The sequence below is a fragment of the Triticum urartu genome, chromosome 4 (genome assembly GCF_003073215.2).
Source record: "Triticum urartu cultivar G1812 chromosome 4, Tu2.1, whole genome shotgun sequence".
Taxonomy (NCBI): domain Eukaryota; kingdom Viridiplantae; phylum Streptophyta; class Magnoliopsida; order Poales; family Poaceae; genus Triticum; species Triticum urartu.
This window is the reverse complement of record NC_053025.1, coordinates 9996802-10003027: the sequence shown is the minus strand read 5'-3', so window position 1 is coordinate 10003027 and position 6226 is coordinate 9996802.

Genomic DNA, 6226 nt, shown 5'->3' with positions numbered 1-6226 from the left:
TGGAGCTGGTCCAGGGCAACGAGACTCAAAAGGGACGGCAAAAGATATGGAAACGAGACCGCGATTCCCGGGAGTTTTGCCTCTTCGTCTTCCCCCACTTCGATTTTGGTCTCAATCGCACGTCATTTCGTCCGGTTGTACTCCAGCAGACATCAGCACATGAGATATGTCCTTCCCAGATCACCGATTCCAAATTACGTTCCTTCAACAGATTCCCCACTACCACTGGAAAACTTGTTCCAACAGTATATATAAATACTGTACTCCCTCTGTTACTAAATAACTTCCTCCGTTCTACAATAGATGATCCAACTTTGTATTAAAGTTAGTACTCCCTTTATTTTTACTATATACAAGGCCACAAACTCAAATTATAGGTACTAATGTAAAATTTAATGTCTGCTTTGAAAGTCAGCTTTTTTCGTTAACTGAGATCATTAATACCCCACATGCATGCAAAAAAACTGAGTGACGGAAGTAGCTGACTGTCATTATGACTGCATGAATGCAATTATTAAATGTGTTGCTAGTACGAGAAAATATTATTAATTTTATCTCGATTGCTATTGGTGGCCTTGTATAGATGTAAAACGTATATTTCATAATGGCCTTGTATATAAAAATGAAGGGAATACAAAATTGAATCATCTATTTTGAAACGAATGGAGTATAAGTGTTTGAAGAGATTTCACTATAAATCACATATGAAGCAAAATGAGTGAATCTACACTTTAAAATGCATCTATACATTCGTATGTGGTTTATAGTGAAATCTTTACAAAAACTTATATGTAGGAACGGAGGAAGTATATCATACGCATGTCGTCTCATTGGTGTGCTCACCTTAACAAACCAGATTGTAAGGACACAATCTTTCCACGACCAATCGATGCTTCCTAGGAAGCAAGCTCGATCGACGACCAGCTATGAAAGGACGCGGTTGCTTTGTTGGTATGACAATCACCGATGGGTGAGTGAGCAGCTATAATATCCCTAGTCCGCAGCAGGAAAAGCGCTGTCTAATCGATCATTCCAGTCCGATCGACCGGTACGTGCGCTCCGAGGTGACCATGGATCTTGGCCGCGACGCGCCACCACCCACCGGGGGCCGCCCCCCGCGCGTCCGGGAACAGGAGTTCGTGTTGCCGTCCCGGTCCTAGCTAGTTGCGCCACTGTAAAGTGGCGAGAAGATGGCACTTTTATTTTCTTTGCAACGCACCAAAGGAGGGACACAATCACAAGAAAAAAAAAAGGTGTCAAAACAATCAATTTGTGAGTCGGACCCTTAAGAATCTGCACCAAAAGATGCACCCAAACCACAGGGAGAACATCATAGCACCCAAAAAAGTGTCAAAACAATCAATTTGTGAGTCGGACCCTTAAGAATCAATTCATTAAAACAATCAATCTGGTTTTTTTAAGTAGGACCCTTAAGTATCAATTCATTAAAAAAATGCAAAGAGTTCTCCGGTCAATTTGTGAAAAATCAAACGTAAACCGTTACAACACCCCCCAATACAAGGAATCCTGCTGACCTGGCTATCCACGAGATCCATGCTTACCGTCAAAAAGAACACCACTGAGGTTGGCTACAAAGTGTCGTCGTCATCACTTCTCCCTGATCAAATGACTCTCACTCCACCGTAGACAACCTACCAAAAGCCCTCAGAACGAATGACATACGAGAACCCCGTCGGCCTATGCCCAACAATCAGCGAAACTCGTTGAGGATCAAGCAGCTCCGACTTCGATAACAAGCCTCGCAGGAGAAGCGTGTCCCATCCTTGCCGCCACGTCACTCTGCAATGCTACAATTCCGACTTCATGCTCGAGGGCAATGCCGAACAATCAATGATGAAGGATATTGCCGCGACCTTGCTCCTCTTGCCACCCTCATCGCTGCCACTCAAAGAAGCAGCACCACCACCGAACGAGAGGAAGTCGCCTCAACATCCGCAACCACAACAATGGTCAACCACCTGGCAACCCCGATGTTGTGCATGTCCAGTTCTGGGATAACACACGCATAAGAGATTAATAACCTTCTAGGGGACGCCCCAAAGGAGGTAGCGAAGTGGAAATCAATGTTGTCGCCCTGCCCATGCCGGAGTCTTAGGTTTTCACGCTCGAGGGAAATTGACCTGGAGGTGCAGGGAGAGGACGAGCTCCGAAACTGCCCCATGGTGGAAAAGCGACATCTACGGATGTTGGGGAACACAGTAATTTCAAAAAAAAATCCTACGCGCACACGCAAGATTATGGTGATGCATAGCAACAAAAGGGGAGAGTCCGTCCACGTACCCTCGTAGACCATAAGCGGAAGCGTTATGACAACGCGGTTGATGCAGTCGTACGTCTTCATGATCGACCGGTCCTAGTACCGAACGTACGGCACCTCCGCGATCTGCACACGTTCAGCTCGGTGACGTCCCACGAACTCACGATCCAGTAGAGCTTCGAGGGAGAGTTCCGTCAGCATGACGGCGTGATGACGGTGTTGATGAAGCTACCGACGCAGGGCTTCGCCTAAGCACTGCTATGATATGACCGAGGTGGATTATGGTGGAGGAGGGCACCGCACATGGCTAAAAGATCAATGATCAACTTGTGTGTCTATGGGGTGCCCCCTGGCCGCGTATATAAAAGAGCAAGGGGAGGATGCTGGCGGCCTCATAGGGTGCGCCCCAAGGGGGGAATCCTACTCCTACTAAGAGTAGGTTCCCCCTTTCCTAGTCCAACTAGGAGGGGAAGGAAAGAGGAGGAGGGGAGAAGGAAAGAGGGGGCTGACCCCAACCAATTCGGTTTGGGCCTAGGGGGGCGCACCCCACACTTCCTTGCTGCCCTCTATTTCCACTAAGGCCCGTTAACCCTCCCGGCGAATTCCCGTAACTCTTTAGTACTCCGAAAAATACCCAAATCACTCGGAACCTTTCCGATGTCCGAATATAGCCTTCCAATATATCGATCTTTACGTCTCGACCATTTCGGGACTCCTCGTCATGTCCCCGATCTCATCCGGGACTCCGAACAAACTTCGGTACATCAAAACATATAAACTCATAATACCGATCGTCACCGAACGTTAAGCGTGCGGACCCTACGAGTTTGAGAACTATGTAGACATGACCGAGAAACGTCTCTGGTCAATAACCAATAGCGGAACCTGGATGTTCATATTGGCTCCCACATATTCTACAAAGATCTTTATCGGTCAAACCGCACAACGATATACGTTGTTCCCTTTGTCATCGGTATGTTACTTGCCCGAGATTCGATCGTCGGTATCCTCATACCTAGTTCAATCCCGTTGCCGGCAAGTCTCTTTACTCATTCTGTAATGCATCATCCCGCAACTTACTCATTAGTCACAATGCTTTCAAGGCTTAGAGTGATGTGCATTACCGAGAGGGCCCAGAGATACCTCTCCAATACACGGAGTGACAAATCCTAATCTCGATCTATGCCAACTCAACAGACACCATCGGAGACACCTATAGAGCATATTTATAATCACCCAGTTACGCTGTGACGTTTGATAGCACACAAGGTGTTCCTCCATTATTCGAGAGTTGCATAATCTCATAGTTAGAGGAACATGTATAAGTTATGAAGAAAGCAGTAGCAATAAAATTGAACGATCATTATGCTAAGCTAATGGATGGGTCTTGTCCATCACATCATTCTCTAATGATGTGATCCCGTTCGTCAAATGACAACACATGTCCATGGTTAGGAAACTTAACCATCTTTGATTAACCAGCTAGTCAAGTAGAAGCATACTAGGGATACTTTGTTTGTCTATGTATTCACACATGTACTAAGTTTCCGGTTAATACAATTCTAGCATGAATAATAAACATTTATCATGACATAAGGAAATATAAATAACAACTTTATTATTGCATCTAGGGCATATTTCCTTCAATCTCCCACTTGCACTAGAGTCAATAATCTAGTTCACATCGTCATGTGATTTAACACCTATAGTTCACATCTTTATGTGAGTAGTTCACATCTCCATGTGACTAACACCCAAAGGTTTACTAGAGTCGATAATCTAGTTCACATCGCTATGTGATTAACACTCAAAGAGTGATCATGTTTTGAGAAATTTAGTCAACGGGTATGCCACATTCAGAGCCGTACGTATTTTGCAAATTTTCTATGTCTACAATGCTTTGCTCAGAGCTACTCTAGCCAATTGCTCCCACTTCCAATATGTATCTAGATCGAGACTTAGAGTTATCTAGATCGGTGTCAAAAGCTTGCATCAACGTAACTCTTTACGACAAACTCTTTTATCACCTCCATAACCGAGAAATATATCCTTAGTCCTCCAAGGATAATTTTGACCGCTGTTCAGTGATCTACTCCTAGATCACTATTGTACTCCCTTGCCAAAATCATGCTAAGGTAAACAATAGGTCTGGTACACAGCATAGCAAACTTTATAGAACCTATGACTGAGGCATAGGGAATGACTTTTCATTCTCTTTCTATTTTCTGTTGTGGTCGGGTTTTGAGTCTTTACTCAACTTCACACCTTGCAACATAGGCAAGAACTCCTTCTTTGACTTTTCCATTTTGAACTACTTCAAAATCTTGTCAAGGTATATACTCATTGAAAATATGTCAAGCGTCTTGATCTATCTCTATAGATCTTGATGCTCAACATGTAAGTAGCTTCATCGAGGTCTTTCTTTGAAAAACTCTTTTCAAACACTCATTTATGCTTTCCAGAAAATTCTACATTATTTTCGATCAACAATATGTCATTCACATATACTTATCAGAAATGTTGTAGTGCTCCCACTCACTTTCTTGTAAATACAGGCTTCACCGCAAGTCCGTATAAAACCATATGCTTTGATCACTTTATCAAAGTATATATTCCAACTCCGAGATGCTTGCACCAGTCCATAGATGGATCGCTGGAGCTTGCACACTCTGTTAGCACCTTTAGGATTGACAAAACCTTCTTGTTGCATCATATACAACTCTTCTTTAAGAAATCCATTAAGGAATGCAATTTTGACATCCACTTGCTAGATTTCATAAAATGTGGCAATTGCTAACATGATTTGGACAAAGTTAAGCATCGCTATGAGTGAGAAAATATCATCGTAGTCAACCTCTTGAACTTGTCAAAAAACGTTTTGCGACAATTCGAGCTTTGTAGATAGTAACACTACTATCAGTGTCTGTCTTCCTCTTGAAAATCCATTTATTATTATGGCTCACCTATCAATGGGCAAGTCAATCAAAGTCCATACTTTGTTCTAATACATGGATCACATCTCAGATTTCATGGCATCAAGCCATTTCGCGGAATCTGGGCTCATCATCGCTTCCTCATAGTTCGTAGGTTTGTCATGGTCAAGTAACATGACCTCTAGAATAGGATTACCGTACCACTCTGGTGCGGATCTCACTCTGGTTGACCTACGAGGTTCGGTAGTAACTTGATCTAAAGTTACATGATCATCATCATTAGCTTCCTCACTAATTGGTGTAAGACTCACAGGAACAGATCTCTGTGATGAACTACTTTCCAATAAGGGAGCAGGTACAGTTACCTCATCAAGTTCTACTTTCCTCCCACTCACTTCTTTCGAGAGAAACTCCTTCTCTAGAAAGGATCCATTCTTAGCAACAAATGTCTTGCCTTCGGATCTGTGATAGAAGGTGTACCCAACTGTCTCCTTTGGGTATCCTATGAAGACACATTTCTCCGATTTGGGTTTGAGCTTATTAGGATGAAACTTTTTCACATGAGCATCGCAACCCCAAACTTTAAGAAACGACAACTTTGGTTTCTTGCCAAACCACAGTTCATATGGTGTCGTCTCAACGGATTTAGATGGTGCCCTATTTAACGTGAATGCAGTTGTCTCTAATGCATAACCCCAAAACGATAGGGGTAAATCGGTAAGAGACATCATAGATTGCACCATATCTAATAAAGTATGGTTACGATGTTCGGACACACCATTACGCTGTGGTGTTCCAGGTGGCGTGAGTTGCGAAACTATTCCGCATTGTTTCAAATGAAGACCAAACTCGTAACTCAAATATTCTCCTCCATGATCAGATCGCAGAAACTTTATTTTCTTGTTACGATGATTTTCCACTTCACTCTGAAATTCTTTGAACTTTTCAAATGTTTCAGACTTAGGTTTCATTAAGAAGATATACCCATATCTGCTCAAATCATCTGTGAAGGTCA